General features: G+C 36.8%; 1 protein-coding gene and 1 long non-coding RNA gene across 5 annotated transcripts in view; one reads left to right on the forward strand and one right to left on the reverse strand.

The window, feature by feature from the left end:
- The window catches only part of Kmr (kramer), a 278588-nt gene that overhangs the window by 18841 nt on the left and 236827 nt on the right, over window positions 1-22920 (forward strand). The window contains exon 1 of one of the 4 annotated variants that reach the window (XM_064125109.1): window positions 1005-1727. The exons of the other annotated variants lie outside the window; for them this stretch is intronic. The gene's annotated coding sequence lies outside the window, so the exon portion shown is untranslated. Of the gene's footprint in view, window positions 1-1004; window positions 1728-22920 lie in introns of those variants that run through there. 4 annotated transcript variants of the gene reach the window in all.
- LOC135161610 (uncharacterized) lies at window positions 12692-15189 on the reverse strand. The gene is made up of 5 exons (XR_010298838.1): window positions 15027-15189; window positions 13778-14190; window positions 13520-13708; window positions 13117-13376; window positions 12692-12892 (listed from the first exon to the last, which is right to left on the reverse strand). It is a non-coding gene; the product is annotated as an uncharacterized LOC135161610 (long non-coding RNA).

The raw sequence follows: 22920 nt of genomic DNA on the forward strand, positions 1-22920 counted from the left end.
TTTCGAAATTGAAAAATCGATTGCTTTCTAATCAATTTAGGAGAATAATTGATCCATATTACTGAAAGGAAAGAGGCGATATTCTGAAATTATCAGAGTTCGAGATTGGGGAATCGATTGTTTTTAAATCGATTTAGGGAAATAATCGATCCATGTTACTCAGAATAAACTGGAAAAACTGGAACTGAATAAACTGCAAATCAACATTAACATATTTATTCAATTTCCCATTTATCACAATGTTATAAAAATCTGCCATCAAACACTTAAACATAAAATACCTCGTATTACATACAATATGTCATACAGAAGTGATGTCTGTTTAATTAATAATATTGAATTTAATCAACCATTAGCATGAGACAATTGTTGATAAGTAAAAACCGAAAATAATCTATTCCAATGAATTTTCCATAATTTTATGACTCCATTGTATGATCATTGGCTGAAGGCAAATCCACTCTAGGAAGTTCCGAGCCTGGCAACAAGCTTGAACCAGGCCCTCTACCGGGCTTCGGGGAACCTACCGAATTAACGTTGGTCCTAGATTGGCATTACCGTCACTTGAAGCCAGAACTATCCTAGGAAATGCTAGACTTCGGAGTTTAGCTCGGCCATTCCTACCCCCAGAGTTACAAACAAATTCTGAAAAAAATTTTCAACACCCCACGAGCCTCAAGTTCATCCCCAAAAATACTAAATCTCGGTCAGCGCTCATTGAAAACTCAGCGTATTACCCAACAACATAATCCCAGATACACCTCATAACTCCAGAAAGAACTTCGGAATTACACCGTACCATTAAACTTGCTAATTCAATTAAAACTTCGCCAAAAAAATTTCCCCTTAACGCATCACTAGTATCTATCTCGTGAAGGCACCGGGAGAATCCTGCGTCCTGTGCTCCCCTCTGCCAATCCCTGTACAGCGAGAGGTGCAGTCGCGAATTGAATCGAACGCCGGCAGTCGGCCGAGGATCGCGGCGTCGAGAGTGTCTTCGTAGCGCAACATAAAATATCTCAAGCTCTTCAACCTGAGATGCTCGATCACAAAATTTTCGGTTTCCCTTGACACAATAATATTCGCCTCCACTAGCCCTAAACACTAACCCTATAATTTTTAATTAAATTAACAATTTAATCGAGGAATTAAATCCCATGAAGCGCCTGTCCATCCGCCCTCAGTGCAATCGCGTAATGAAATAACGCGAAAATACATCAGTGTTCCTTCCTTTTCTCCCACATTTGATGTGACTAGTGAATCACGTGCGACGATCCTTGTGATTTTCTGTGTCTCGTTGAGTCATATCCGATAGCATAAATCACAAAAAAATTCAAACGTACAGGACATTTGAATTTATACACTTCCCTTTAGTGTAGTGATACTGCTGTGCAATTTATCTACAGAATTTCGTTCTCTCATTCCCGTGAGGTTTCACGGAATTTTTTTTTCTTTGCGCTTGTCATTCGCTTTTTTTGATATCTGAATTTTTCATGTGAAACCCCTCAGGGTCTCGCCGGCCCCAGTGAAAGTGTGTGCCTCTCATCAAGAGAGAATTTACGCCAGTTAAAGCCGTATACGTTCGAATAACCTGGAACTACTGTGCATGAGAAATACCGCGCGTATTAAACCACGTGGTAGCTTTTGAGTTTATCGTTCAAGTGGGGCGAACAAAATTCTTATCGTTCGGACTGTGCGAAGAGTGGTACACTGGATAACTATCTGAGGTGAGAAATGATTTTTTTAAGTTATTTTGTAACAATAATTTTTACATGACACGAAAATGACAAATTTGTAATCTAGGCCGTGCAATTTAGCTAGCGTATAGTATATTTAGAAAATCAAAGAAAAGGAGAAAGACAATAGTACACGAGGAAACCAATTCCGAAGTAATTAATTACCGTATCGTCTGGTAATCGCCTCGTATTTTTGCCGTTCCGGTGAAATTGTCGTACTGTTAAGAAAAATTACTTGATTGGTTGAAAAAAATTGCTCGACAGTTAATCAATTTTTTCGAATGTTCAGATAATTCTTGCTGAGCAGTTGACTAATTTTACTATACGTTATAATAATTTCCCCCGAACGACCAAAGCAAAATACGAGTACCTTACGGCAGGGTAATGTCTACTGGATTTCTCTCTTCGCAACCATTTTGATAGGATTGCGGGAAAGTGTTTTGGGATTCTCCCGTAAGTACCGAACACCATTGTTCCACACAATGTGTGAGAAGTACATGAAAAGACATTTTTAGTAGTTTATAAAATGCATACTAATACATTAAAAATTATTAATTATTAATATACTACATTAAAAATTACTTTGGAACATCGCGCTAGAAGATCATACGTTATTTATCTAAAAATTCCATCTGTAACACAGTAAAATTCAACAACGCAGCAGTTTAAATTTGGGAAGATGCGATTGATTTTTTTTTGCGATTCAACATCGTACTTGTTATTTTAGTATAAACACTCACAGATACTAGTTTAAAATCAATGAAGACAAATACTATCAACATTACTACTATGTAGCATAGCCAAATCACAGAGCAAAGCGTTTTTTTAAATCAGCTATGCAAAATTGAGGAAATAGAATCTTCTACAAGATGAAGAATTATTTTTGCTATGGGAATAAGTACAAACGTTATTTGAGTATTTCAATACTTTATTGCTCTTCTGGTAATTATTTGGGTTATTCATAGAACATTTTGAAAAAGATTCTAGAAAAGGTACAAAATTAAAATTTACTGAGGTAAAAAAAAAACTTAAAAAAATTATACTATAAAATAAAGGGGAGACTATTTTAGGACGTCTTTAAATCCAAGTATGGTCCACAACTGCAAGGCTAACATGGCAGTTCTTACTTTAAATTTCTCTCTGTACTTCAGGGAGTGTTGCGTAAATGGCCCTTTACGCCCAGTCTTTTGAAAATTAATATCAAATGTTTTGCTGGACCGGCCATTTTATTATCCAATCTGTCTAATCCCTCTCTTTATTTCCTTCAATAAGCAATACATCTTATTTATTTGTGATGGAGTATTAAAAAACGCCAATTATTTACGTTGGAAAAATTTGTGAACAAATTCTGGTTATAGATATATTTTAAGTTGCCAACTTCGATGTGAAATTGATACTAACAACATGGCACTTCGTCCTGGAGTTTTTCTGGGATTAGTATATACATATATACCATAGAGATGAAAATCGAGTTTTTAATTATTCAGTTATCGATTGCTAGAACTATTTCCTTTCGATTTCCACAATAAATGAACAGTTTTATAGATGATTTGCTGCTTCATCCACACGGCTCTTCAATTACTGGGTTTAACGTGGACTCAATATTACTGACAACTACTTTATAAAGACTCCAAGATGAACGACACGTAATTTTTTTCAGCTGATAACGCGTAGATTTAAGAGAGGAAACTGGCCGCGGAAGTTGGCCACCTCGTAGGGTAATTCTTCAATTTCGTCTATGGAAAAAAAGTGTTAGCGGACGTTCTCTACGGTAATCAGTCACCTATGCAAAGTTACGGGAAACCCAATTGATAGCTCTTTGGGGGGTTGTAACTTTTAGAGTTCGGGGTGGCGGTAAAGCACCCCCCTCGACTCAGCCTGGAATGTAAAGAAAATTATGGCTCATAATTGTGTCGAACAAATTCAGTAGGAAAGTGGTAGAACGAGATAAGTGACTTTCGGCTGTTGATTAATTATTGCTGAATAACTCGAAATCTAGAGGAGATAGCAAAATTTCTGTTACGGACGTTTTATAGAGTAAATTGAGGACCACAATAAAGGTTCTTAGGAAAATTCGTCTATCTCTCTTGGATTCAGAGTTAGTACTCAGAAACTGCACTGAGAGGGGAGTCAACTCATCTCGTTTTACCACTTCGCTACTAAATTGTCTGAGAAAAGCCACGACAAAATTAAAAACACATACTTTTGCACTACGGAAAACTTATTTTTACATTGTAGGAGAGAGTAAACTAGACAATGCAAAAGAGGATAGTGTCGTGACCTCGGTAGGAATTACCAAACATTGACAACAGGGCGAAGCTTGGTTGACTTTAAACTGCCAACCATGGTATTTTCTAGTATAGGTTTGGCTCCAGGCGATCGCGATGCCAATCTAGGACCAACGTTAATTCGGTAGGTCCACCCCGGAGCCCGGTAGTGAGCCTGGTTCAAGCTTTTTGCCAGGCTTGGAACTTGCTGGAGTGGCTCTGGTTTCAGCTCATGGTCATACCAATGGAGTCATAAAATTATGGAAAATTTATTGGAATCGATTATTTTTTATTTTTACTTTCAAAATCAATAATTGTCTTATGTGAATGGTTGGTTAATTTCTAGTTAATTAATTGAATAGACATCACCTGCATGACTTAATGCCTGCAATACGAAGTTTTCTATATATTATGTTTAAGTGTTTGATAGCAGATTTTTATAACAATGTTATTAATGGAAAATAAAATAAATATGTGTTAATTTTGATTTCCAATCTATTTAATTCCAAGGTCTTGTTGACGCCCAGCTTCGGTTTAGATTAACTTGAACCAGATCTGTTTGATACTGATGGGCCTATGTTGGGCCTCACCCATGAGCCAAACTCAACTTCCCAAGCTTGGTCCAACATTTCACTCTCAGCATATCCCACGCCTGGCCCAGGCTTGGCCCAATTGTTAGGTCCTATCTGAATGTCATTCTTCATAACTCACTCGCACTCTTCATTTCAATATCTAACAAGTTTTGTTAGTCAATGTCACCTGTCGACAGTTCGTCCCAGCACGATAAACTCTCCATTTCGATTTGCAAATCTACCGCAATGGGAGCATAGAATTTCTCTAGTCAATCAATAGCGCAGCCATACAAGTCTCGAGTGCGAAATGTTGTGAATTGAATTCCCCGTGGAACCGAATTTTTCAAGGGATGACTCCGACAAGCGTGAGGTTGCCAGTAAAATACTCACCTGCACCGGCATGAGTTTTCTGTGGTTTCCTATGCCATTCCTATATTGTATTAAATACGAATGCGGTGCAGTACAAAACCACAGCCGCATCCATAGGGGTGAATTGAGTGCCGAAGAGAGCCCGAAAGGGGAACGTCGAAGGCCGTAAATAAAGAAAAATTAATGGCTCGAGTCATGAAAGCGGAAGTTCATCGAAGCTTATTAGGTGGGAAAGAAGCGGAGGTCAAACTCTGTGACGACCACCTTAGTGGAAATCCAGCTCAGGTTCAGATGAAAGTCGCTTCAAACTGACCTGATGATGGACTAAAAAATGATCAAAAAATTGAATCAGGTTCTGAGCAATTCTATACACTAAGAAAAAAATATAATTTCGCTAATCATATTTGTTCTGAACAAGCAGTTGTCCAAAATTGTTCATCGACAACTCGTTGTAAATTTTTGTCAAAAGAATATTTAATTAGCAGAATTTTTTTTTTTTGCTCAGTGTAACGGTGGGCCTATGTTAGGTCGCACCCTTGAACCAAGCTGAACTTGTCAAGCTTGACCCAATGTTTCACTCCCAGTAGAGTTTACTCTAGGCCAAAGCTAAGTCGCCAGTCTAGAACAGGCTTGACTTGTCTTCATCCAAGCCTGGCCCAGAGGTGGCCCAAATGTTAATTCCCACCTGGGTTGGAAAATTCAGTAACTACTCTCACATCATTTCATCCCTTCATATTGTACCATCTCTCCACGCAAGCAATCTTGCAAAATCCATCGTTACGTTCTGTATCGTAACTCAGTAAAACTAAATACCATTTTTGTTTCGTATTTACTCACATCATCTATCATGTATATATAATATAATATGTAAATACTTGACTGATGGCCCTCAGGCGATGAGCTTCAAATTCTTCCAGGAAAGTGTAATGAATTCCGTGGAAAACACAATAAAATAATAAGATCTAAAAAAAATTCACTCATGTGCTTTGGTATCGTCAAAAACTTATTAGTGAACTGCAAAGTAAAAGCTATTTTCCCCTTTATCAAATTGCCTATTTTCTGGAAACTTTAAAGATAAAGATTATTTTTTTAATTAACTCGTTTTTCCATTCATATAAATTGGATATTTAAGGTTATTGAAGACAAGTGAATGTTGAAGAAGTAAGAAGACGATTTATCTATACTTTTGCTTGAAAAAGAGCTTTTTTGTTGCAGAATAAATCAATAGATTTAAACGCATAAATAAAAAAAGTGAAATGCACAGAGTCACTGGGTATGAAACCAAGAGAATTCACGGAGCTAAATGTGTTGAATTTTCTTGACAAATATCCGCTTTTGCCCCCTTTCTTTATCTTTACCTTTCCATGACCCAAAAACCTCTCCAGTGAGTTGACTTTGAACGTCGTTTCCCAAAAAAGGTATCATACATGCAGCCGAGTTTACTCCAAGAGCTGGTAAAAATGCATTCTACTTGAAAATTGACATCGCTCCCAGGCGAGGTCATGTGGATGAATCCATGCAATCCTTTTTTCCACTTGAGTACCAAGAACACGTCTTTCTGTGAGAGAAAATGTTTTCATACCTCAAGACATTGTGCGGCTTTATAACGTTGCTACCAACGATCACGAGTACGAGTACTCACTTTTATGGTAAATATGGAACAGTAAACATCAGGAAATGATGGAGATGAGTTGTGGATTCGCAGAATCACTGGCGTTGTTTTTCGTTTTTATCGGGGAGGAACTATTTATTACAGAACAAGTGCGGTTGAGGTTTTCTCATGAGTGTGAGGGGTGGGACAAGAACTCACGAATTAATGAACTTTTTGTAATTATTACTAGAAAACCAAAAAGTCAACCGATTTTTTTTATTGGCTGTCGTCAACGATATGGTGTCCACCCCGAATAATTTTTGTTTAAAAAATTGTCGAGCAGTTGATTTTTGGAAAAATTACGACCGTCACGATTCATTCAAATACGTTAAAGATACCAAAATTTGAAAAATTTCGATCTGAGGTTCAAAAGAGGACAATTTTGAATAGAAAGTGAACAGCTGGCAGTTAATTTTTTGAATAGTTCAATGTAAAAATTTAAGGAAAAATTGTTCAGTAAATATTTTACACGACAACAATGTTAAGGTTTTTGGAAATAGAAATATGCGACTGTATACATATGCGAATATTTTCGGTGCTATCAATAAACTGATGGCGAGGTTCCGAATGATTTGGACGATATAGTTTTTCCTATTAATTTATATCTATTAAGACTGTATAAAAATCTAAATGGGGGAATGTGCACAAATATCTAATTGATGAATTAAACAATTTTTAATTGTTTATTTGTGTCATTTCTCCCCATTTAATTCAATTCATTATGATAGCGGACATCGAGCCAAACATTTTCTGATAAAAAAAAGAAATCGATCCAGTCAATTCCCAGATATTTGATATAATCATTTTACAGTAAAAAATGTACATCTCCAAAACAAATCGTTCAATTAACCTCACTTTTAGCCACAGTCGTCATCGTGATGAAAGAAAAATCTCGAGTTTTAAGTTAATAGCTCGATTTTTGCACCAAAGACAGGGCGAACAACATTTTTGTTTCAAAAACAGAAAAGTGAGAATAACTATGATGTCGTCCAGGGTTTACTTCCCAATTTTTTATTTATTCTGATAGATCCAATCATGACGAAAAAAATAGGAACAAAAAAAAACTGAATCCGTCTCTTAGAGCTAGCAATATTTCGAAAAACTAATTTATAAACAAATTAAAATTTCTTATAAAAGGCTTGACCGATCAAGCTGAATCCTGGGTCGAGAGTTAGCCTCAACTTGTACCTACTATCTGACAGAATTTCAGAATTGTTGAAATTTTTCTACTTATATCTTTTAGGACTAAAAAATGATCCCGAGTCAGAGGCGATCAGGAACAGACATTTGCGACAAATTTTGTATTTTTACATTTCAGACTATGTTACATCGTTTCCAAGCAAAATCAGATAATTTTTTCTGCAGAGATTGAGCGATTGCAATACTTTCTAGGCAAAAAATCAATATTTCTCTTAAAGAACTAAATATTTAGTAAGAATCTTTTTTTTTTCATAGTATAATTCGCAGTTTTTGAATAAAATAACGTACATCGTATTTATTGCAAAGGTATTAAGAATTTGTTTTTTTGTTCACCTGTGTGCTACCTTTTTAAGTCACCGTAAGAGGCTTTTTTAAATGTTTCTATGGCGCCTTCATCTCTTGGGTATTTTGTTGGTGATCACCAACACACTTAGTGACCGTGCCCAACACTCTTCAGCGTCTCAAGGCTCAACTCTGTCTACCGTGAGTCTATACCATCCACAAAAGACCTAAAGTACAAGAACAAAAAAATAGACAATTTTTCTCTGTAAATAGGGAAAAAAACTCTGGTATATTTAATAAGAAGAATTAAATTCCCCAGCCCCCGATGGAACCTGGTTAGTACACGGGAAAAATTTAATGAAAATTGAACAAAACGCGGACGAAAAAGTTTAATCGAAAAACCTGAGGACGTCGTCAGCAAATTTCATTGAATTTTTCTTCAAGTTATTGTCATCTTTGACTGATTCTATTAACATTCTCGGTAGGGACAAGTTTAATGGAAAAAGTTAATCGAATCAGATTTTTCTGCATAATTTATTATTCTCTTTAGATTTCTTCGGTTAAAATTTCTTAATTTTTCTTTGTTACTTCTTCGTTTTAATCGAGAAATTATATAGAAATATCGATAAAATACAATTTTCATCATGTTGTGCGTAAAACTAACATTTCAGGAGTACTTCGCGTCTCGAAATTTTTCGCGAAAATTGTGATGGTCTATTTCGGCCACTTTATTACAACTCAGTTGATACAATGAATCGAATTGAGAAAAAAGCATTTTTCTCATTTTGAAATATGACAACAGAATTTTTTCATATCCTCCTGGTTATGCTATAAGCTTGTCTATTATTATTCTATCACGTTTCTATGCCTTTACATTGCGACCCAGTCTTTTCTATTTATAATTAATTGGATCAAAAAATAAATAATTTCCCTAGAGTCTCTCAGAATGAAATTAATGTTTTAAATTTCTTTAATTCGTCTGTTTTCTTACTTTTGGATTCTCTCCCCACTTTAATTATTAGATACCGAAGTTTTTTGTATTCACCAGGCGAATTTTCCTTAAATATGCTGGCAACCAACGAAACAGAATTTCTCTCCGCGGTTCTTTTCGCGAAACGTTTTCTTCTGAATAAGTCGGAGCTGAAGTAGAATACAGAGTAGTTATAGAACAAATGTCCAAGGACACAAGTAACGAAGCTACTCTGGGGCGAGTCCTTTGAGACCTCTTTGGGTCCAGGGTAATGAGGCTCTGGATACTCGAGGTAATCGAGAAAAAGTCCCGCCGCGATAATGTAATTTTATACCCAATGTAAAAGGCCAACTCGTGATGCTCTTTTCGTAACACTATAACTTCCTAGTCTAGTAAATATCGATCCTAAGTCGCACAGCGAATGAGTGGGAATTGATCTTTGCGGGTTAATGCATAATATCCTCAGTATGGGTGTTTCCCAACAAGATTTTTCTGATTAATTTGTTGGAAATTTTCGCGTTGAATATTTTTATAATGAAGAGTGTTTTCCTTTCTCATGAAAATTAATCGCTACGTATCATATTATTTCGGTTAAATTCTTCTTAATTAAATGTGCTATTATGATGCGAGAATTGTTATTAAAATTAGGGGAGGCTAGGGCATGATGGGGTACCTTGACGACGAGAAAAATTCCTGAAAAATTATTGTGTCGGGCTCGGCGAGAAAAATTCTTTAACAATTACGTGCCTATTCCGTAATCAGCCAGTTAAAGTAATATTCAGTAAAAATTATGGAACAGTTACGCATTTTTCCGGTGAACTTTCAGGAAAAAGTCCAAAACGTTTCGGAAAAAGTATGGAACAATCAAATAAAAAATGTGTAACTATTTCGTAATTTTTACTGAATACTCTTTTGACTGGCAGATTACGAAAGAGGCACGTAATTTTTAAAGAATTTTTCTTTCTATGAGGACTAGGATCGAGGTGCAAAATGCTAGTATACTGGAATGTATTTTCCTCGCATATAAAAGTTCCTATCAATACCATAAATTTTGTAGTACATTGCATAATTAATGATATGTGGCTTGAAATTTAGGAACCAGTGCTATAAAATTTGAAGGTCTATCATTTTTTATTTGATTTTGAATGAAAAATTGATAGAAATCCTTTAAAATTTCCTGTCTAGATCAGTTTATTTCATTGTGCCTTCCTTCATTCAATTCTTTTTTATTATGATATTGTGATTAGTTAACCGACGAGCGCCGAATATATCCGATTATTGCCGACGTTAGACTCCGCCCGGGAGCTTGTTGCATCAGCTGTTTATGGTCCAGTCTCTTATCGCTCATTAGACTTTAGATTTTCACAAATTGTAGGAGAGTACGTTTTTCCCGTTTGACAAATGAATTTTATCAAGGTTGGAGGAAAATCTTTTGAAATTTTGTTCAAGGAAGAATGTTGTAAAGATGAAAAACTGAGGTTGGGAGTTTTGAAAATTGGGGAATTGGCCCATATGTGCTAAAACCGAATTGTGTTTTGAAGAATACTACTGTTTGAAGGGGAATATCCCAGATTAACGTTCAACGCGCGAGATAGTCAATAGCATTCAATATTTTTATAATATTTTCGGTACGAAAAACGGTCGATACCGAAGTTTTCCTGAGTTGATGAAGAAATTTTGTGAGGCAGCATATTAATTTGTCTCAGACCTGCAGTGTACGCCAAGCCTGGCAAGGAGCTTCCACCAGCCTATGAATTAGGCTCACTACCGGATTTTAGGTTGACCTGTCGAAATAACATTGGCCTTAGGTTGGCGTCACCATCGGTTGAAGCCAGACCCATGCTAGAAACTGCCAGGCTTGGCACTCTAGAGTGAACCAAACTTGACCTTATTGTCAATGCTTGTCAATTTCTACCAGGGTATGGGTGCATGGATCTGAGCACTTGTCTCGTATTACCAGCAAACTCTTTGAAAGTTGAAAAGTCGGTTTCAGTGGAATGATCAGCAATAAGTGGAAAGAAAGGTACATACAGTACTATCAGATTGTAAATATACAGTAACGAGGAGTGGGGGGCTCCAATTACAGAGCCAACGATTTGGCTAATTGCCCACCAATTCGTCGAGCTGAATCCTGAATGGGAGTCTAATGGTTCGTTAATGAGAGTGTCTCGATGGGTATGAAATTTATACACCTTTCGCCGGAGAGAAAGAAAATTAATAACGAAGAAAATTTAGAGTAAATGGGAAAAAACTGGTGGAATTACTGTTAATGACATTTTTATCGTGTCATGACAATCTACTGCTTTCTACATATACGGTTCTACGTAAATAGTACATTACGTTATAAGTGTGAAAACGGGGAATTATTAACGTACGAACTTAAGGAACTTTCGCAGTAATTTTGGTGGATATACAGGGGGGGGGGGGATATAAGAGCATTCGACACTCGAGACGGAAAATCCTTTTCTCACAAGTAATGACGGTATTTATTTTACTTCTTGTGATCAGACCAACAGAATTTGAGACGCGAGAGAAATCTCATCTTGAGATCACCGGAGTGAAAATAATGTTTAGCCCCCACACATCCCTCAAATGTTCAATAGCCGGGTTAGCATCACCCCAGTATCCTCACCTGTGATGGAATTCGAACAGCAACTTCAACTGACCTAAAGGCTCCCCCATACTCCGCATATCCCACCCCTCTTTCCATTCCCCGTTTCCTCTGTCTGTAGTAAGAGAGAAAAGGGAAAATTCTCGTCTCAACTTTGGGTGTTCCACGGCATGACAATGGCATTCAGGAAGGGTTTGCTCTAAATGCTCGCGTGAGGATTTATCGGCGACATAAACTTTCGCTATTTGAGATCTCTGCATCCCTCCGAGTGGGTCTTCGCACCCCTTTTCCGGGTTTCGTGCGCTTTTGCACAGTAGCACAAGTTGAATGAAATGATATAGTAAAGCCAAAGGGAGAGGTGGATCTATATATGCTTCTGAAGATTTTATCCCATAAGCGGCATTTCGTATGCCAGATGACTGCCAGAGTCCCTTGAGGCAGTCGATGGATGTAAACTCATAGATATAACACGGTATACGGAATTTTGGGGGTGGAAAATTTGTCAGTCTGGCAGTCATGGTCAAATTATGCCAAAAACAATTCTCTGGTGAAGTGGTAAGAAAATGTGAGGCGACTCGACTCAGAATTGAGTTTTCAGGAGATGGGAGAGGATGGAGAACTTAGTGATTTTTATTGTTACTCGATTGTCAGCCAATCAGAGCGCATTATTTGTGGCTAACGAAATGGTAAATTATGTCGTGAGGGTGAAATTCGTGGTTTTTTTCGACTGCGTTCAAGTGACAGCGTGAGACATTTTTACAATTTATATTACAAAAATTATTTGACAGTTTAAAAACAGAACAATTTTCAGTGCAGTAAAAACAAACAAAAGTTCAAGTACTCTAACAGACATATTTTTAGCTCATGATTCATTTTTAATTTTAATTAAATTGAAGGGTTTTAATTTCGCGATCGTAAACTAACAAAACTGAAGGATCGCGTGGTCTTTTGCGTTTTTTTTATTATTGGTAACTCAAAGTAGACTGAAGTATTCATATTTCTATTTTTTTATTTGTTTCAATCTTCATTAATTTACAGTTTTCAACGTTTTCTTCTTAAATTGACGATAAATAACACAGAATATTTGGACAAGTTTTGTAGAAGTTGATTCACTTCACTTTGCGTTCAGTCTGAGAAAAGGATTTGATTCGGACTGCGCACTGCCACTGCGTACTAGTGCACACAGCTGATCACCATCAGATAGAAAAAGTCCATCTGACATCGTAAAAATAGGCTGAAACAAGTTTCAAAATGGATATCAGTGAGCAAATAGTATTTTTTACGCCTGGGCCGGAAAAACACGATTCTGACGAATGCGGCTTTATAGTCCGAGCCGGAGACGAGGCGCCTGAGTTCTTCAGGAGAATATTTCTCAAGCGAAAAATTATATTTCATTGCTGCATACCAAAAATTTTGGAAAATACACATTTACTAAACGGAAGGATATATACTTCTTACCAAAAATTTTCCTCTGTTCGCATGTACCCAGGTGCGAATAAACGGTAAAATGAAGATTCATTGATCAAGTTTGATTCAGTATTGACCAAGACGAATCGAACCTAGAGTCTCAAGGTCGAACCAAGTTTGGATGAAGTTCGAAAACTCACTACGTGTTCAGGCTGGAATTTCCTAAGTCCATCGAGGCTTCACCGACAACCCTCTATCAACCCTTCCAATTGTCTGATAATTTCCCAATAATTAATTATCATTGATAACTCCTGGAAGTATTTTAGTGGAATATAATTGGGTATATTCAGGTACGTAATTTATGAACCTAATAATTATATGGGCTGAATGGAAGATTTACATCTGAGTATAAATCAGTCTTGGATTCGACAATGAAACCAAGCTTCATTCTAACCTGGACAAGACTCCTTCAAGATTGGATTGAGATTCGAAGGAGCATATACGGATCAAGTTGGATCAACATAGGATTCAACGATGGAATCATGTTTGCCTCCACATTGTCTCTCCCAGGCTCGATCTACCTTGTTCCCATCGTCAGGATGGACATGTCTCACTGCCTATTTATTTATCTTCGCTACATCCACTATCACATGAATTGATCATATACATCTTGTAACATGTTACCCAATATGTGCAATAACAGATACATTACCGTTCCTTATTACCCTTAATTTGCATCTGGAGCCTCTTTTCTCCCGCGTCGCATTGAATTTTTCATCGGAATACGGAAAGAGTGAAATCTAGCGAGAGAAAAACGGGGGAACCTGTACTCGGCTTCGCTCAACTTTTCACATGGACGTATACTGTGCAGGAATATTCGCATGGGCTGAGCACGTCTTCCAGACTTCTTCAATATTTTCACGTTTCGAAAAGTCAGTGACTCGTAAACTTCAACTCTCCCTGTCTCGTTCTCTCAGCTATCCTTTCTCGTTCACCCGATAGCTCGGGCGGGAGAATTTATCAGCGATCCATCTGTCTTCTCGAGGTACAGATTTTTGTGGGAATTCCGGATCTCCGATTTCCGGAACTTTGCGTTTCGCTGCTCTCAGTACGATTTTAATATTCCTATTTTATTGACGGAAATGGGAAAGGTGAATTTAAATTTATGAGATTGTTTAATACGAAGAAAAAGCTGTCAGGAGAATTATAACAACAAGTGGGAAATGGTTATTATTATTATTTTGTAACTTGTACGCTGGTAGAAAAAAATAATGTTATAAAGAGGATTTCATTTGACTCAAGTCCCATTAGGTTGAAAATTCTGAACCGAAAATGATTGTACGATGAACACGTGTTATCTCTTCTTTGACATAGATTTTATTTTGAAGAAATAGAATTTTTGTAGAATTAAAGTTTCTTGGATTTATCGGAATAACATGGGAGGGATTACTGGGAGTTAAAACCCATCTTCTATTTCAGATGTCTCTTCTTCTCATATTTCCATAATGGATTGGCTCAACAAAATGGGGATGCGTTTTTATATAAAATTGAATAAAGTAAAATTGAATTAAAGATTGAAAATTAGAGGAAAATTTGAAATTAAGGGTAGATACGAATGAAAATGACAGCTCACTGAGTTTTTTCTTACAAATTACGTAGGGAGTGCGCTTTTTTGTTGTATAAAAATCGAAACTGATTTAATTATTTAATAAATTAAATTAATTAAATTTTCTTTTTGGTATGAAAATCAATTAATTATCAATTTTACCATTAAAAATGCAATACAATATATATTTTAAATAAGTATAATAATACGCTTATTCTATATTATATACTTGCTTTATGTATTTGTTAATGTTCGTTTATTAACGAATATTCATTTCGTCATATTAAATTCTACCATTCATTAATGCTCAACAAATTTCCTTTGGAATAAGCGAATAGTTTTATCCATTCCTTACCCCTTTTCCCCATTGACCCTCACGTTTCCCTTCTTTCTTCCGTGCGGATAATAATTGCGGAAGGATGAGAGACTGAGTTATTTTCGGATTTGGTTTTGAGGAAGAGTTTTAACAACTGCATAAAAGTTCAACAAAAGGTAGTTATCGTGTTGCTCCGAAAGAGTCACTGGTCTCGTCATTTCAAACTCATAACTCGGAACAAGCCAATCGGCTTTGGACTCGTCGTGACGACAACCAGAGAGATAGTTTCTACCGGCTGATAAACTTCTAACAATGCTGATATATAATCCTCCTGTTATTCACAATTCGTCGGAGTTGAGTGCAAATACGCAAATCAGTACGACACACGGACGATAAAACAATGAGATTTTTACGGTTTTATCTGGTTCTGATGTTGGTGAAACTAGTGTCGTCATGCTGCCCGATTATCAATTCCAATCCACAGCCGGTGGTCGAGCAGACGATTTTGCTGAAACTCGTGAAAGACGCACCCAAGCCGACGGTGAAGAGGAAAATGTCGTTCATTATTAAAGTCGTTAAAGAGGAGAAGAAGAACGATCCACCGCCAACTCAGCATTGGTATTTGGTTCCTGGACCCGCGCAGGTGGAAAAACCGGTGGAAAAACCACCTGCAGAATCGCCGAAGTACGTGTGCTTCGCTTGTTGAGGACGAGGACTTTGATAATTGTTGGTAGTAGTGTACTAATGACGATTTGAAATGTATTTGGTCAGTTGTCGAAATAAAGTAGGCGCCATTAATGTTGGTAATTTTGGGGCATTATTTGATTATTTTGGGGGCCTTCCCGGGCGGAACAGCATATATGCCGCGATTATGTATACGCACACTACCAAAAAATGTATGACATATACGTTATATATATCACATATGTGTAGCAAATATGGGACATACAGCATTTTTGTTGGATTTACATGTATATCAGAAAATAAATTGTATATGTGTCTCAAATATGGAATTTTATGATTGAAATAGATGCACAATATATCTGCTGCACTGATATTTTGTCACATATATTCCACCTATATTTCACATTCCCCAATTTTAGTAGTTTTATGTGTCCTATGATTCAAATACTCGCAAAGTATATTTCCAGATGTATTTTGCTTCCACGTTGGTTTGGGCAAATGAATGTGTGCGTCGTGGGGCTAATGACCCAGGTAGAAATTGAACCTTGAATACAGCTTGACGCAAGGTTGTCCTTGCGGAAGTCAAACCAGGCGCTGGGTAACAAAGATAGAATATTTATGAGTGAACTGGTGAGGCTTGAAAACCTTGCAGTTGGTTTAACGAGTAACATTCCCGTGCGACCTTATCTGTAGGTACAGTGGGAAGCTACGCGTAAGCTTGCAGCGTATACTGTTGGCAAGGTTATTACCAGAATACAGTGATGAGAGATTTTAACTCAATCGAAAGGTTCTGTCACCAATGGCACTTGTACATGTCCTCAACACGACACTCAGTTGTCTTCAATCTTTTCAATCCTATAACGATGACACAATAATTTCTATAATTTTTAAAAGTAAGGTTAATGATAACTGACTTCTAATCGTTGCTTAGAGATTTTCGACAAATGGAATGAAGATGTAAATGTATATCTTAAATATTTTAACACGAGCCAACCCACACATAGCACGACTGTACTTAAAATTCCAACTTCCGATGATCATTTTATGACATCCCGTATTCAATAACATGGAACTTGATCGCTAATAATAAAAAGAAATATATAAGATATATCAGTTAATAATGAATGAACTTCTTTTGCACTATAATTGGTTATTACGTCCTCCAGAAAGAATGCCGTGCCATTAAAACACATAACTTACAAATATTTTCTTCAAATAAGACTGACTATTGGAAATGTCGTTTTATTCTTTTATTTTATACGCTGAAAAGGCACAACCTCTCTGCTTCGTTTCCTTAAAGGAACTAACTAAAAGACTAAAGGAATACAACACCCTGGACCTGATGTCTTTCATCAACAATGGTAAAAATGTTTTCCAATCTCAAGTGGAGACACCAGAACAAAAGAAATACTAATCGTACAAAGACCTATTCAATCCATCTGTAAATTAATTTTTGATAAACCTTCGAAATGTAAACTCCAATACTGACTCATACAACTAGTGTTCACCTAACTCATCAATTTGGTATGCACGATTTTTTCGCTCAATCTTATATTTAGCAAACGATACTTCCCAATAGTTACATTGCATATGCTGGGAAGAGACCGATTTGCAACAACCGATTTGTTCTCATGTGCTATTCTGACAAAACCTATCTACCTCGAATGTTCAAAGTTGCAAATTCAACTCATATTTATACTTCGGCATGTCTGCCCTCAAATCAAAATTTTCTACCAAGTTTGAATTTTCAATTTAATTTTACTTTCTCCTAATTTAGTTAAAAACGCGCCCCCTTGTGCTGAGTCCAGTATTATAGAGATACGACAAGGACAAACCGTTGAAATGGAAGTTGTGTTTAAAATCCCAGTAATCCGTCCCATGAGACTTGGAAATGTCATCGAATGGCCAGTCCCATCTGTTCTCCTCAGATTAGCATGGAATTAGAAGCGGCGATTGTCACATAGAGTGATGCGATACAGTCGCAATGCAGTTGGGTCAAACCACAAATTTGCATAGAGCCCTCGTGAATGCCACACGATAGAGTGTGCAATATGGCGGATCGATTTACGCTGTACCACAGAATGTTCGAATGCAAATCCAATATATTCTCATAATTTTCATCACATATGCGGACTCATGAGAGGACTTGAAGAATTAATGGTCCCATTGTAAACGAATCAACAATTCCACCAAACAGGGTTTAAATCGTCGATAAACTGGAAGAGAAATCCACATTGTCGTTAATTTTACAATACTCAAGTTTCAAATGATGTTGGCTATCTGTACACATCATAAAAATGAATGTTAAAGTGGAGTGTTTGAAACAACAGGAAACCTCATTGCTCATCCTTTAGTGCTACATAAAAATTTTTTTCTGTCGTGAATTTATTTTATGGAAAAAGTTTACCGCATGCGAAAATGAGGATATTTCAATGAACACTAAATCGAAATTGCGTGAATGGTAGGAATTAAAGAGAGATCTTGCGATGAATTTTCGAAGAAAATGGGTCAATAATGCCTGATTCTATAGTTTCAGCAAATAATGAACACATTCGTGATTTATAGCACATGTTCATTGGAGTTTCTTCATATGGTCATTGAGCTTTATTACCTCTGAAAGAAATATTCCGTAAAAATTACGACACTTGAGGTTGGTTGTCGATTGCAGAAGTGACTAGGGAAATTAAAAATACAGTATATAATATCTTACATAACAACACATAATAGATAATATTGACCTTAATATGCATAGCTAGCTAAACGCCTAAATAAGCTGATAAAAACCGTAACGTTCAATCCTTCTTCAAAAACAAGACTGAATACGCGTTATAATTATGAATAATTGGAAGTCTCACAATTAAATGAGTTCTGAATTCAAATTAGCCACCTCAGTTGGCTAATGAGCTAATGAGGAAGAAGCGTGACAGACTTTCGAGATATCCTTTTCGCAGAGAAAATCCTTACCCGAAGACAATCGTTATCGAAAAAGTTCTCACAGCACTTGTTGGGTAATATATTAATTTCTACCCTAGGAAAGTAAAATACACGATCGACCGCGAAGCTGATCCATAATCGGAAGGTTCCGGATTCGAATCCCGGTCTGGATTAGCCATTTTTCCCGTAAAATTCCTGCGTATAATTATATCGAGAACAATTCTGGTTCCCTTTCTACCAAATCCAAAAAGCTACTCAAAAATTTGCTGTGACGTCACAAGATGCGGAACGTTATATAACTTTCTTGTCGTACATGTGAGCAATGTACAAAGTTTTTTAAAAATAAAAAACGTATGCATTTGGTTATGATTAAGGGAAAGGGTTTTTGGGCTCGTAAGAGGTTTATAGGACTGGTCGAAGACGAGTGATGTAAACCCTTGAGTCAAAAAAAAAATTTTCGATGGGTATCGGACGCTATTTTTCAACACAATGTGGGGGAACTTAAATCTTTCGTATGCGGTAGAGCGTGCGGAAAATGTCACTTCACCCGCAGTGTCGAAAGCAGATATGATTACTTGAAATTTCTTCTACATTTGGTTATTGACATCAGCAATACTGCCACGTCGATCTCGCCCGTTTTGTCCTACCTTTTCCTATAGAAGAGTGACCTCGTGACTGCTCTAATTTCCTCATAATGAGTCATACATGGATTAAAATTAACCTTGAAGCTCTAAAATGTCACAGAGAAAACAAAATTTTCCGTTTCAAAAGTAATGACGACGAAAGTATGAAGTTGACGAAATATTTTCAGTGACAAACCGTAAAATTTAAGTAAAGTAATGAACTCAATCCGCTTCATTGGGTAAAAATTTGTCGTAATTTCTATAGAGGGAATGACATAAAATAGTTTGCATTGGGAAAGCGATTTTGTAATCCAGGAATTGCTGATTTCAGGGAAGAAAATTGAAGATAAATTCGGGTATTCATCCGTAACTATGAAAAAAACAATTATTCATGAGAAATTAATTTTTAATTTCTGTAGAAAAATAAATAACTATTCATTTTTCGCCGTAATATTTCTCCGTTCATTAACGACTTTAACGACTTGGAAGAGCTGTCGATCCAAAATAAATTCTTATTACCAGGTAATTCCATTTCATTACACTACACTCACTCACGAAGTTGTATTGAAACGTTAGCTAATCTCGCCAGCTACATCAGTGGGGAATTTCAATGCCGAGAAAGGCTTAATGAATAGATCCCAAGACTGATCGAGCCCTGGCAATGGAACTTTGCTATTCGTGCACAAGCCATAGTTGAGGTGGCACGTCTCAAACAACTAGCTGTACACGTGTTCACAACCACAAATGGACAGAGCCAATGTACCACCTTGACCGAGCGCTCAACTTCCGTTTTCTCGATCTCTGTTCCTCAATTTCATTCCTCATAACTTGACGACTGCCCCATCGGGCGGTTAACCAAGTTCGTCAGCATTTAATTATGTGCAGAGAGGTGATATCACCGGAAATATCAAGAGATAAACGCGTTGTCCTTTTGCGAATCATGGTAACACGTCTAGTTTTTATGGTAAAAGATAACGTGGATTAGAATATCACACCTGGAGATAAATATTCAGTAAAAATTGGGGAACGTAATTTTGCTCACTGATTACAGACGTAACTAAGAAGATTTACGTGGCGATATAGCAATTTTTTATTCAAAATTAAGACAAAAATTATGGAATGCTGTCAAAAAATGTCATAACAGTTCCGTAAAATTTTTCTCCTCTAGATGTCATTCTGGAATTACGGAGAAGATACGTAATTTTCATTTATTGAGAGTGCTTGGTATGTGTGGATAAAAATTAATCGTCTGCCTATAGCAATGTTTGTCAGTATTTTGTAGTTTTCCTCAGAACAGTACCGGAATGTTTAGAATAGTTTTAATAAACAGAAACAGCGAGGGAAAAGAAAGAAAGGAGAGAACAAGGGCCTTCGGTTGAATGCGCCCAGAGTATGAAAACCTTGGTCACTAAGGGTTAGTTCCTCCGGAAACATCGTAGGAGAAAGATATACCTTCTGCGTGCGATAATAAAGAATTAAAGTTTATAGCCAAATCGTTGAATATTATTTAGTAAATCGCTGTCCATAATCCAATACTATTTAATATCTCTTTCTGTGCATGGGAGTGTATTTTCTAAAAGGGTTAGGACTAGGATGGGTGACCAATTGGAAACAGCGCTCGCTCAAAAATTGCCGCGCGGAGCGCACGGGTGTAGAGGGGGGTACACCAGGACCCTGCCCTATCGGCCGAGAGAAGTGGCAAGACAATATTTCACATATTATGAATTGGTCTATTTCAAGATGAGCTTAATACACCAATTTTATGTCATACTCGCAGACATCAAAACAACAACAAAATCTCCATTGATAATCTGGGATCAATGGAATTTATTTATTGTAGAGATATCCCATCATGCGCTTTAGAGAGCTTTAGAGGACAAGGCCAAATATATGAACGAAATTAAAATAAGGGAAGAAGTGTTTAAACGGTTAAATTAAAACAATAACTGAAATTATAATCGAAATCGATAGTTCAGGCAGAATTTCCGTCCCTCTTGAAAAATCGACACCTTCTACGTGAAGTAAAATAATAATAGTATTTGAAAGCTCATTTTCAAATTTCAAAATTTCTCTGTCAATCAAGTACATTAATAAATATTAAGAATTTATAAACGACTATATCAAATATTATTACTGAACGAAAATCTTATAACACTCTAATGTCGAATCCCCTTAACTATAGCAAATATGGTTGTGCTTTTTTTTACATCTAGCAACGTTCCACCCCATTTTTTAAGCACTTTAAAACTAGACATTTTTTGGAGCTTCCAAGAAATCTTGGAGAGTAACATGTTAGTGGTTCGAAAAATTTCCGAAACATTTCAGTCTGTTAGAACATCGAAGTTTTCAGTCCAGCAAGTCTGAGTTTCTCAGAATTTTTCAAAAAAGACTTTTTGAGAATCAATCCATTCAATTTAATTTGGTGGCATTCATCGATGAAGGTTCTCCACCAATTAGTTTTTATTCCAAGAACCACGCGCCGTCGGCAATTTTTCAAAAATTCTAATCTGTGACGCTTTATTTTACCACCTGAAGTTAATCCAAATTTCAAAAATTTCCAAGTCCAATTAAAAACAGACAATCTCAAACCGAAAATGACCATTCCGCACTTATTTTGTTCCACCATTCACATCAAAATTTGAACGGAAACTGTCGAGTAAATATTTCACCCGAAAAACAACTTTAATATAACTTAGAATTGTTTCGAAAAACCCTTGTCATCAAACACTTACATTTCGCAATTTTTTTATACCCAAGTGCACTCATGAAGAACCAATTTTTAACCCCCAGCATATTTTCTTTATTCTTTCTCGCTCGCACTCCGCCACTTCGTTGCATCCGAGTCTCGTAAATCATCTCCGGTAATGGCGTCGTTGGCGCAAAATTGTCGGAAGCTCCGGTGGTTTCTACCACTCCCCGCTGCGCCGAACGTCCCAAAAAAAATAAAAATCAACCGGAGTAGCTGACGCTCGAGAGATGCTCCCCTCTCTCCAACTGGTAGACAAAAAAATTCCTGGAGGAGGTCCTAGGAAAGCGCCAAATACATTCGGAAATGATACATTTGCTCAACACGTGCTACGACCAAATTTGGCTGAAAAGGGATTGCCCGACACGTGCCGACCTGTCCCAGAAATGAACTCGGAAGTGACCATGCATTTTTTCTAAAAAACAAAGGAAAATGTGTGAAAGGATGTTCCAACAGAATTTCATAGTGGAACATTCTGCTTGACAGACAGAAACTTGAAGAGGGGCCCCACTAGGAATTTCCAGGGATTGACAACACATTTGGTTGACTCTAAACTACCAAGACTGGAATTTCTGAGCATGAATTTGTCTTCAACCGATACTGATGCCAATCTAGGGCCAACGTTTTTTTGATTGTTCACCCCGGTAATGACCCTAAGTCATAGTCTAGTTCAACCTTCTTGCCAGGCTTAGCATTTTCCAGAGTGGCTCTGACTTCAGCCAATGGTCATATACCAATGAGGTCATAAAATTATGTAAAATTTACTGAAGTTGGTTATTCTTTATTTTTGTTTACAAAATCAGAACTTGTCTTATATTAATGGTTAATTAATTTAAAGTCGATTAATTAAATAAACATCAACTACACGACTTAATGTATGCCATACGAAGTGTTTTATACTATTGAGAGTACTTGGTATGCGATGACAAAAATTAATTGTCTGTTC

This window comes from Diachasmimorpha longicaudata, chromosome 1, assembly GCF_034640455.1.
Source record: "Diachasmimorpha longicaudata isolate KC_UGA_2023 chromosome 1, iyDiaLong2, whole genome shotgun sequence".
Lineage (NCBI taxonomy): Eukaryota > Metazoa > Arthropoda > Insecta > Hymenoptera > Braconidae > Diachasmimorpha > Diachasmimorpha longicaudata.